The sequence below is a fragment of the Tympanuchus pallidicinctus genome, unplaced genomic scaffold (genome assembly GCF_026119805.1).
Source record: "Tympanuchus pallidicinctus isolate F22 unplaced genomic scaffold, pur_lepc_1.0 scaffold16, whole genome shotgun sequence".
Taxonomy (NCBI): Eukaryota; Metazoa; Chordata; class Aves; order Galliformes; family Phasianidae; genus Tympanuchus; species Tympanuchus pallidicinctus.
In genome coordinates this window covers 32,868,291-32,880,773 of record NW_026294679.1, presented here as the reverse complement: position 1 = coordinate 32,880,773, position 12,483 = coordinate 32,868,291, and the positions used below count along the sequence as shown (strand labels likewise).

Genomic DNA, 12,483 nt, shown 5'->3' with positions numbered 1-12,483 from the left:
AATTCAACTCACTACTGAAAACCTATTTTAAAAGCATGAAAACCTTCATTAGGTAGAAGATGTGAAGAGAAAGCAGAATGTGGTATAAGATAAGCAACTACACAGGGCAAGGTGGATAGAGAGCACAGGACTCGTTAGTCTGAATGATACTGAGCCACGAGCCTTGTAGAATGATCAATACTCAAAGGACCAGATGAAGGGCTTGGTTGCCCTCCCCCTCTCTCCACAAGCTAAACAAATCTCTACTTCTAGACATTTCAGACTACCTAATTAAAAAAAAACAACAAACTCAAAATCTTTCTAGAATTAGAGTGCTGCACAGTGAGCTCCTTATAGATGTGAAAACAACAAAAACTCTATTTTCTTTAACTACAGCTTAAGATGAGTACAACACTACAACTGAATCATCACGCACCTGAGAAACATAAGCTACAAGGAGTTGTACTTATGGAATGGAAATAGCTTGGAGCAGGTGGTTTCTTGCACAGGAAATCACACCTGAAACAAGTACTCAGCTTCTAAGATACTTCTCATGCACAAATGAGCAAAAATGCTACAAATGTTCAGTCCTATTCATCTTCAGTTCTTTAAGGACCTTTGTCAAAGAGCAATGACCCTCACTTCACCACTGTCTGATGCAAAGAAAATGAATCACTTGCATAACAAAACATCACTCAACCACTGCTTAGATTTCTAAGATTCAAAAAACAGAAGGCACAACAGTTCACAAGAAAACTGAAACTGCCACTAGGTCTACCTGGCCCTATGTAAACAAGCTTCTTTACAGCTTCTTAAACAAAATAACCTACAGAAGGACAGTGCAAGTACTTTCAGGCAGCGAAGTTGTTGGAAACACCAGATTTTTTGTTTCTGGTGCAATTTCAGTTCACCTCTGCTGTATGTATTCATCAAGAAAGAATCTGAAATCACATTCCTGTGCTCCAAAAATAAAACAAAACAAAAAATTAGTGGTACATTCAGCATTTGCCAACTTCTGACGGTTGAATTCCTAACTTTACGAAATTCTTTGATTATACCCTTTGAGCAAAACATCTGAGTACACACATAGCAATGTATCACCTCTGTGTCAAATGTTTTACAGTTCAAAGACAAAGATTCTCTCCCAAAAAAAGCTGACTCTCCAAGACTCTTTGCAGCAAGAAAATATTCACCCATATCCTCCTCAGTGGTGTGATAAAGAAAAGCCACCACAAATTGCATAGAACCTTTTCTCCAGACAAGTGACATTTAGCCCAGCGTTCCTACATGTTGCTGGCAGTCTTCCACTGCTCAAGTGTGCTAACATTAATAAAAAGACTTTAAGGCAAGCAAGAACTCTCAAAAATATGTCAAGGACTTGGGGAAAAAAGCAGTATTAGAGAGTGAAAGTCATTAAAGAAATGGAGAATAAGATGAAGTCCATCATGATTCTCAAATTGCAGGTCTACCCAAATGCTTTAATTAAATTGGACTGTGACAAGAAAAACAAGGACAAACAATAGGAGAAACAAACCTTTCAATCTCTCTCTGACACAAAGCATCTGAAAGTCTCCATTAATTCAACAAATAAGAGAAATCAAATTACTTTTTCCAAGTGTGTTGAATTCTGGGCTTTGCTGCTATTTATATTTATAGGCAAATGTATTCTGTTTTCCTGTTAAGCATGTGTATGCAAGAAAGGAAAGAGAAAAATCAACACTAAAGCTCTTATTAGAATTTTTTTCATCTTTCCTGTATTTATCCATCAAATGTCCTCTTTCTATCCATCTTCTCCTCCATTTAGAAATAACTTTTAATTGTGCTCACGTAATAAAACTACGGCACCAACTGAAAACTCCCAAATTTAAGGATGGGAATTTCCAAAGCCATTAAACAGCTCATCTCCCAACAGCTGACTAAAAGCAAACCACATAAAATACTTCAAAAATAAAAAGTTATTCTTCTTATATCAAGTGAACTACTTTAATGAGGATGCTTCCTATTGGAAGAGGCATTACAGCTTGAGCAATTACCATGTAAAATATTCATGAATTTAAATTACAAGGAGCAATCTTATACAGGTAGAGACAAATCATCTCATTAAAGCTTGGTGACACTCCTGGATTCAGTTATAACAGAACTGAACACTTCAGTACCTCGGTAACCTTTGCTTGAATTACTTTCTCAGACATTATTAACCATAAAAAGGGCTGAAAGCTTAATGAAAATGCTTGAACTTGATTCAGGAAGAATCCAGGATTGTTATCAAATCAGGAAAGAAAAGCTTTATAGAATGATTTACTGAGAACAGAGTAAACAATTGGTTTTTTTCTAGTCAGAAATATGGAGCTAATATATTAATAAATAAATAAATAAATAAAAATTAAAACAGATTAATAAGATGGGACCCACATTGCCTTTAACTTGGAGATGGATCTCCCAAAGGTTCCTGACAGATCCTCAAACACATGCAGAAAACACAAACACGATGAGAACAACAAGACTAATTAAAAAAGAGAAATTAAAATGACCAGGAAAGGGGGAAGAGATAAAGTACATGTGCAACTCTGCCCAGTCACTCCATCTTCCGAGGCAGATCCTCATGTCATTTAGTGGCCCAGCAGGCACCGGGCTCTGCCCACTGTCTTCCAGAAGCTCTCAGGTATCCTGTTCACATTTGGCAACAATTGGGCTCCCTAAAGGAAAAGGAGGAACTGGGGCCTCTCCCATGCCAAGAAGCATGCCCTATTACCAGCTAAGGTTCAGTGTGGACACAGGAAGTATTGCACAGGGTAGCAGGGTTTGGGAAAGTGGAGTCTGAAACCATTTACAGCAGGAGCTCTGAACAGGTCTTCAGTTTGCGCTTAGACACAAAAATCTATAGCTCAAGCTGCTCACAAACCTCATCCAAAGCTTGAACATGCAACATGGTTCTCTCTGAGATGGTCCCAGCACTGGCAATACACGCTTTAAGATCACAGTATGGGGTGGGCAGATTATAGAGATGGAGCAATGTTGGATGCAAATGGGGAGAGGATCAAAAGGAGAACTCAGGTGATGGTACCCAAATCCAAACTAAAGGTAACAGTGATGACGTGAAATTTTCAAGTAGAATTTTCTGGCTCATTTCTTCAGTCTCATACTTGTTCTCTGCCCCAGGTGAATGTTCTGGCAGGAACCATCCCTCCCAGAATGCTGCCTGCATCTCATTACTAATGCATCTCCCTCACACCAAGTCTTTTTTCTTCTTAATGAAAAATTCTTCATTAACAGGAAAATGCCTAATGATCTATTTTTCTTCAGAGGTGAGCCAAGTCTGCATACTTGATATCTTACCTAACGTGAGCCATTTATATCAACTATGGCTTTCAATTTCTCCCCATCAGGACACAGGCAGCTTCTTCAAGACAGTACAGCAATCATTTCAGTCCCCAAAGAATACGGAAAGGAACACATTTGATTAATACTGAGGCATAGTAGTATTCAGTGCAACTACAGCAATGGGTAGAGTTTACAGTTCAACAAAGTCAGATACATTTTTAGTCAATAAAGCTAAAGCAGGAAGAGAGGATATCATGTTCTAGGAAAACCTAATTAGTAATTGTCAAAACAAAAATGAATACAGGACTGGTTATTCCAGAAAGGGAGAACCTAGTAAGCAGCAGCCAAAAGCAGAAGAGACTAGGCAGATCTATTATGTTATCTCTTCCATTCAATCTCTAAGCAGAGTGCTGTTCAGAGCCCTGATGCACACGGGAAACAGTCATCTTTAATTTCCACACACTTTTGAAAATAAATCTTTCTGGAAAAAAATTCAGTAGGAGAATTCTGGCACTCCTCAAAGCATACGTTATATTCTGTAAAATTATCTATGTGATGAAATGGTTCAAATTCTGGCCCAAACAGAGACTGGAAAACCTGACCTACATCGTAAGCTTTCAAATTCATCTGTTGAAAATAATTATTCTCATTTGCAAAATTCAAAGATACTTTAAGACAAAATAACAGCAGTGAAAAGGCAAACTGGAAAGAAAAAGAAAATAGCACAGTGGATATCAGCATGACCCAGCACGCACTGATAAAGCTCTGTTATATCAGTCTGACCACTTGTCTTGAAATACGGGATGCAAATAAGTGGTAGGCTGCCATTTAGTTCTACTCCTCATCATCAGCCTCTCCCTGTGCCATTAAGACATACATCAACGTATGCTATAATGAAAGCTACAGATCTGTAAATCTGTATCAATACTGAAAAAATATTGTTGTTTTACAGTGCCTTGGTGCAGGTATTAAATCAGACTACAACAATCCCATGAGCTGATGTATTTAACAGTCATTACACAATAAAAAAAGCTTCTATAGTTCACTGTCTGCAGCTCTTTTCCTGTTTCTCTCTATACAGTGGTAAAAAATAGAGGAAAGTAAAATGCCTCCATGTCTGCTTAAGTGGTCTACACCAGAATTTACAATCCAAGATCACTACTGATATGTCACCAGCTGATCAAGGTCTTCATGGTCTTTAAATGCCTAACAAAAGAGGCCGTGCTCTAGGCTAAAAATAACTCCTATCAGTCCATCTCCAATTCACACGGATAGAAACACTTTCATTTTGTGGTGTGACAGCTGTGTATGGCCACCCAGAACATGCCCTTCACGTGGCTGTCACCACCACTGCTGAAACGCACCACATCCCACCTCTCTGTGCTCACACCCACTGGTTGGTCTCTAAACATTCAGCAAGTGTCCACGAATGTCAATGGGTGCTATTTTTTCCTGCATGGCACAATTCAGTGACACACCTTAGCTTCGTCTGCGCTTCCAAGTCATACAGCTCTCTGACAGAATGCCCTGCTGCTGCCATCTGTCACACAGCAACAGAATGCAACAGAAAACTGGTGGGAAGGTACAACCTCTACTGCCACACCATGAGATGCATCTCTTGTGTCGTGGGCCAACAGAATAACGTAGGAGGCACTACTTTTGGAGAAGTCTCATATATGATTGCTTTGTTACGCTCTCTGACCATCGAGACAATTAAAAATGAAGTTTTTGAGAAGAGCATGAAATACATCTTATGTATATCCAATATTTTCTCTAATTTCCTTGCAAAATGTAGCACCTGACAGATTAGTATTCCAGGTATAACATAGAAAACAGAAGTTATGTCAGATAAAGTTCCTGTGGAAATCTAGAAGTTGGATTCCCTAACTTTAATCATATTTGACGTGAATTTGAGCTTCAACATTGTCAGTATGCTTGATAATACAAATTCCGTTAAGGGAAATAGTTTAATTTTGAGCAAGGATTAAAAAAACAGCAGCTCAAAATAATGCAATTTCCCTCTTACAAGCCGAAGTAACACATAAAGATATCTGTAACACCTTTCGACATTGAAAATTTTATCTAGGATACAACAAAACAAATATAAACATTGGAATTTTCTGTAAGAAGGCAAATCACTACCCACCCTTCTATTTGCTTCCATAGCATTGCTCATCAATGACTTTTGCACAGACTTGGAAGTTTCAAACCCAGCTGCCAGTGCTAACAAGTACAGAAAACATTAAAGATCAGGAAATACCTTTCTATGGCTATTCCAATGGATGAAGTGCTACTGTAATCCCCCACTGTTCAATTGAGTCTGAGAGCAAAGGCATCACAGAAGCCAGGCAGGGAAAACTAAGGATGCTATGGCTCTTGACAGTGTTGTTCTCCCTAAGCAAGAGTTCTAGCACTTTTACTTTTCTTACTCAGAGCTGCAACACAGGTCTGATCTGTTTATTAGAAGACAAGCCTATCTATTTCCCCAAGTACTGCATTTATCATATATATTTTTTACAATACTTGTGTTTAATTGTATCATTTACTTCAGAGTCAACTAGGTCAAAAGAAACAGACCTGCTGTCACATATTTGAGTATTACTGAAAAAAAAAAAAAAATTAAAAAAAAATCTGACAGCAATTATGAAAATGAAGACATTAAAATCACTGTTAATCATGGGTAGAAGCACAGAGTTCCTCTGTAGTTGTGAGCGTACCATCAATTAACCTATCTTATATTGAGTCTATTCACTGGGTTGATTCAAATCTAAAAATGTACCAGGGCTAAGAAGGACGGTTCCTCTTTGCTGTGCAGCTTTCCTGCTCTCTGCCTTCAGGGAATCCTGGTGCCTCCACATTTCAGATTCAAAAAGAGATTTCAAATAATTTTCTGGCAGTTCTCCAGCGTTAACTATGACAACATCAATTTAGCAGAGAAATGCCAGATTCCATATCGCCTCTGAGAGGGTGGGATTGACAGCACTTTGTTAATGCCCGCCCTCCTCCCTGCTTTTATTACAAATAAGTTTTATACCTATTTTCCTAACAAAATTTGATTTTGTCAACATATCCAGTTGGCTTACAATACAGCTATTGTTGCTGGAAATATCAGTCCTTCAAATGTGATTCTTGATGTAGCTCTTATAGGATATTGAGAAATAGCCAAGTAAATTTATTCTTTGTATCTAAATGTCACTTTAGGTATAAAAAATATTAAATATCATGAACAGAAGTATGTGCATGGTATATCTAATGTGATGACTAGGGTAAGAAATAAAATTAAATCTCTTCCGTACAAGACTACAGTACCCAATATTAGCAGAGGATGTCAGTGGCTCCTCTACAAATGGAAATGTACCCCACAGATGAAAATAATTTTGTGAGATCCTTTATTGTAATCACAAACCTAGAAACATAATGAAATCAAGATGTTAGACTTTAAAACACAATACACTGGGAGCTACTATGAGCCTCATGTAAGGGTGATTTTAGAGAAAGAGTATCACCAAGTGAAATTTTATCTTGTATCACCTGCAGTAATAACTGTATTCTTCATGAGACAGCTTTCAGCAACCCTCCATCTGAATCCCCCCACAGAAGTCAACAATGCCTCTGTTTATGGAAGCTGAGGAAAGATCAGCAAAAGCAACTTTGCATGCATGAATAATTGACTAGAACACAGGAAAGAGGAAGCTGGAGTAAGTGGTCAAAGTTTGCACAGCGGAGTCAGCCCACCAAGGGAGACTTGCTGTTCAACAGACTCATAATTAAGGAGAAGAAGAAAGGGACTTCTCGTGGTCGATGCTAAGACAAGACAGCAAAGATGAGGACCACCTGTGAAGATCTGCAGATGGACCTCCCATGTTTCAGTGACTGAGCAATCAAAGTGATAGATGAAATGAAACAAAATTAATGTAGAGTGATGCAGCCCTGGAAAAACAATCCTGGCTTTACATACAAAATGCTGGGCTCTGAGCAGGAATGATAATGTGGTGCTGCAGCTATCAGTTCTGTGACAAAATCAGCTCAGAATCCTTGACAGTCATATGTAAATTGACCTAATTAGAGAATAAATAGAAAACACACAGAAAATTTGTCACCATATAAAAGCCACGGTGTGCAGTTCTCAACCGTAATTCTGGTGCCGCTAACCTCAAACAGCATATGATAGACACAGGAAGGCTCAAGGAAGGGCTAACGCTTTTCAGTCTGGAGACTAGAGATGCCTCAGAAGATGGAAGACAGGTTTGTGAAATACAGAGTGAGATTGGAAGAGGGAATGGCCAGCCTGCTGCTTCTGCTCCTCTCAGGATCAGAGCTACATAGGAATTGGATGGAGGTTCAAAATGAGCCCTCCCTGTCATTTTCCTTAATACCTGGGTACATTCAAAGTTCATGTAGGTCTAAAGGGAGGCACCAAAAGTGGGAGAACAACTCTGTGACTCTCTGGCTGCCCCACTACCTGAAGCTGCTGGAAGCTGAAAGAATTACCTCACCAGGTTTTACTATATACTTGTTCTCAACTCACACATCCACACGTATTTGGTTTTCAAGTGGAAAAACCCTACAAACAATGGATAGACACAAAAAGCAAGCAGCATCTACGAGTAACAGACAGAATAAATCCATCTCAGGCATAAAACTGCTGAGAGACAACTGCTGAGTGTGAAGCACTGCGTTTATTCTGTATTATATGAGTATATAAGCACTTGAAATGTAAAAGGAGGAAAAAAGAGAACACACATAGCCTTCCATTACCCTCAGTCAGCCCCAACCCTCAGCCACTGGAGAACAAATATTAACTCAAGAGCTGAGAATTTCTTTGGGACTACACTGCTTTCTCATCTCAGCCAACTCTTGCACATGCTGACAGAAAGTTCCCCAGCCTTGGCCTGGCCTTCACCAAAATGCCATGCAAGCTCTTTTAGAACTGACACATCCCTTGATCCGTTTTGTCAGTCACAATAACTCACTGCTCATACAAGTAACACCCGGGCTAGAATACCTAACCCTTGATCAGGGACAAGAGATAGTGCTTACACAAATGTACATACATGCAGGCAAGAATGAAAGCTACCAAGTATTTATGCAGGTTTCTCCTTTTCAGGATATGCAGCTCTCAAGGACCGGATCTAAATTCCAGTCTAGACTGAGACCAAAAGCCTAGTTCATTTGGTCAGGGTTACACAGCCTGCTTTTGCAGGGACCAGAATCCGACTCCAGTCATCTGTAGCATTTTAATCGCAAAGTATCGGCTCCATATCCAGATTTTTCTTTCTTCTACTCCTCTAAAAATAAACCATCCTCTGTAATGCCTGAAATCTCATTATGTGCTCCAGTCAAACCATTCAGCATTATTAAGTTATCTGATGCTTACACAATTGTGTGTTTGAGCACCTCAGCGTCAGAGAAGATTTTCAAGCATTTAAAAAACAAGTAAATAATTTATTTTAACATCTGAACATGGGTGACTCTGGCAATTTGCCGTTTCACACTGGATATTATGCAAACATTCACCAAGATTGCAGAACACTATGAACACCTAAATGGCCAACAGTATCAAGCTGTAAGTAGGATTTTATTTAATAGCAAGCATTCTTGTTTGGACACGAACACCCAGTGCCTGTGTGAATACAGACACTCACAGAATGAAATGTTTTCTCTGAATACTGAAACAGAAACACATCATAGACGCTCATGAGGAACCTGAGCGTGACTGATAAGAAAGCAATATAAGTCTCAGCATATATTTACAAACACAATTCTACAAGATCCAGGTGATTCTAACCGCAGATGACTGATCTCCAAACATTCACATATTCGACTTCTGCTAAAAATAACCATCCACACAGACCAGCAAAGAAGCAGTTCAGGGTGCCCAAACTTTAATAAATCAGAGACATCGATTCAATCTCAGGTAAATGAAGCTTCCCATTGCCCTTTCAAAACAAACAAGGAGGATACAGAGGCCTGCACATAATCACTGAATTACAAAGAACAGATGTGAAACATTAACAAGGAAACGCTCATGCTGGATAGGAGAAAACACTATAAAACAGCACGGAGTGTACCAAGCCAGATTGGCTTTTAAATGACTCATACTTATGAGATTGCAAACAAGGAACAAAAATAAAATAGTTAATTCAACTGGATCTAATACACTTTAGTTACTTCTAATTAACTGCTAATCATGCAATTTCTTCCCCTTGTACTTTTCCTTTTGACATCCTGCATGAAAGGCCTTGATGGAAAGGAATTTATGACAAAAACCACAGTCTAAATCTAGGCACTTACCAGTTGTAAATTCATTATTACCAGCAGCGCTCTAAGCAAAAGAGGCATTCATCTCTCTGTAAAGGAAGCATCTCTCTAAATCGCCTGCCCAACACATCGCTACACCAAGTATGCACATCCTGCATTTCTTCTCAGTTTCTGTAATCAATTCACTGAAGTTTTTACTCAGTTTTCAACCCACAGATTCTAAGGCCTATTTCCCACCCTTCGATGAGCAAGAGGAACAGAGGGCAAGTGTCACTTCATGCAATGCCCAGTGGCACACCTCTGCAGAGGTCTGTGGCACGCTGCTCTATGCACCCCTCAGCAAGCAACACAAATCCTGGGACTCAGAAGAGCAGAGACAAAGGAGAACCATGAATTTTAGAACCACAAAAGCAAAATTTAAATGGCAATTAAAATTAATTATACTTTAAGGAAGACCTAAAAGTCACCTATGACAATGGTTTCAAAACAGGCTTTTTTAAACTTTTAAATTGGTGTTGACAGTGCCTGCCTCTCATACACACACATTTTCTAACCCTCTCATACACGCACATTTTCTAACCCTCTCTTGGTACCACAAGACCTGTTTCCCATTTCAAGCAGTTTTATTGTTTGGGGACCATTTAATCATCACATACAAGATCATATACTGAAAAACGCTATCTTAGTTGCAACACTAACTCATTGAATAGCTTTGGCTTGAAGGGATTGTAACCACCATCCAGTTCCAACTCCATGACACGGCCAGGGTTGTCAAGCACTAAATCAGGTTGCCCAGGGACCCATCCAGGCTGGCCTTGAGCACTTCCAGGGATGAGCATTGGTCCCAAAAGAGAACTCTGAGGAAAACCACTCATCATCAGCCTCCTGAACACAGAACCATCAAGCCCAGCACTCTGGCTGTGACCTTACAACCAATTCCTTATCCATCAGACAGTCCACCCTTTGAACCTGTATGTCTCCAACTAAGAGATAAAATTGTGTTGCAGAGTCATGTCAATGGCCTTACACAAGTCAAGACAGACAACATCTGTTGCCTGCCCTTTGTCCACCAATGCTGTCACTCCATCACAGAAGGCCACCTCCTGTGAGGCACCACCTCCTCTTGGTGAAGCAGCGAAGAACTGCCAGTCCCAGTCCACTCCTCTGATTCCCAGGGAATCTCATCCAGTAATTCCTTAAATAGCCTGGAGTTTTTTCTCCTGAAGATTTGGGTCCTGGTTTTGCTTTTTGCCAGGCCTATCACAGACTCAACCAGGGCACAGTCATTACAGTCCAGAGCACCACCAATCTTATCTTTTTTGCCTAATACTTGGACCAGAAAGTTCTCAGTGCACTCCAGGAGTCTTTAGGATTGTTTGCAGCCCCAGACACTGCTTTTTCAGCGAACATCCTGGTGGTTGAAATCCCCCATCAAGATGAGCCTGCAAGCATGATGCTTCTTGAAGTGTTTTTTACACAAAATATTGTCCTCTAGATGAACTTTGCTCATTATAATCTCATTATGACCTCATTATAATACAAAAATACAGTTCCGTTGCAAAAGCTACCTGCTTCCAAGGAGCAACCAACCCTGACTGAGCTTGCATTCTGAATTTTTAGTCCATATGTTTAAAAACAAGGTGATGTCATTCTGCACCAATCATAAACAAAAGTACGTATAAATAGAGTCACTCAAGCTCCACCTGAAAAATAAGAGAGAAGGGATGTCAGGGAAGTCACTATCACAGAAGATTTGGGAGAACACCACTGGCTTCTAAGACCAGTCAGTGGCCTGAGCATCTCTTCCCCTGCATGGAGACACCTGTTGGGTAAGATCTGCACACTGGGTTATCTAGAGTTATTCCATAATTTAATGCACTGTGGTTAGCATTGTGGTTGATTGTATTACCCATGTTCCTGGTTAAACTCACATGCTTTGCAGACTGTATTTATAACTGGCAGTCCAAAAGAACTTGTAATCTGTTGTTTTAATAAACTGTACTACTCACTAAACTGTGGAAGTCTTCCTTGGGCATGGCCCGGCTTCCTTAAGAGCAATCATGGGAGCCTTTTGCATACCTCTAGATGAATTGGGAAGTGTGTTATTTCTTAATCCTTAATTGTGGTATTTTGTATATTGAATATGATCAGATTTACAGTACCACATTGGGCATCATTTCAGATCTAAGCTCAGCTGCCTCCGGTCCCTTCTGATATCTGAGGACAAGCTGTAACACAAGGGGGTTTATTTTCTGCCAAACTTCTTTGCCCTTTAATGTGGCAGTGGGTTAGAAAGCACAGCATCCAGCTGAAGGAAGAAAGGCAAATTAAGAAGGAACTTACTCAAATCACTGCTTAGGCATACAATTGCAATCCCATGTGCAAGTAGTTTATTAATAGACATCCAACTTAGGACTGCTGCTACAGCTCACTCAGACGCCCCAGAGAAATTATTTCAAACTACACTGGCATATAAACAACATGCTGCATCTTACAGACAGTGAATGCCATCCTTTCTAAAGACTTCCACTGATGGAGAAAGCAACATCTTGTCACTAAGCTGACTAGGTGACGATTTCAACCTAACTTTAAAAATACGGGCTATATTTGTATGTGAATTTCTACACATTCCACTTGCCAGTCCTTCATAAGCCTTATTCTACTAGATTAAAGAGCACTTCAGTATACCATTACACACACTGATCTAGACAGAAGTTGCATTCAAAGTGTTAAAATACTGACTTTAACCAAAAAGTACAATTCATTTTTCCCTGCTGATCTTTTCTGCAGCTCTTTCCTGCACCTTTTTTTTTCTTTTTTCCAAATATTGACACTCAAAGCAGATTCTCCAGGAATGACCTGACCAGTACTTCATATAAAACTATGGTCCTTTTCCAGAAGTCCAGGCTGATGTTGTTCTAT

The 12,483-nt window shown here is 39.6% G+C and overlaps 1 protein-coding gene across 5 annotated transcripts in view; it reads right to left on the bottom strand.

The window, feature by feature from the left end:
- The window catches only part of PCDH15 (protocadherin related 15), a 669,788-nt gene that overhangs the window by 563,564 nt on the left and 93,741 nt on the right, over positions 1 to 12,483 (bottom strand). The gene's annotated exons all lie outside the window — the stretch shown is intronic.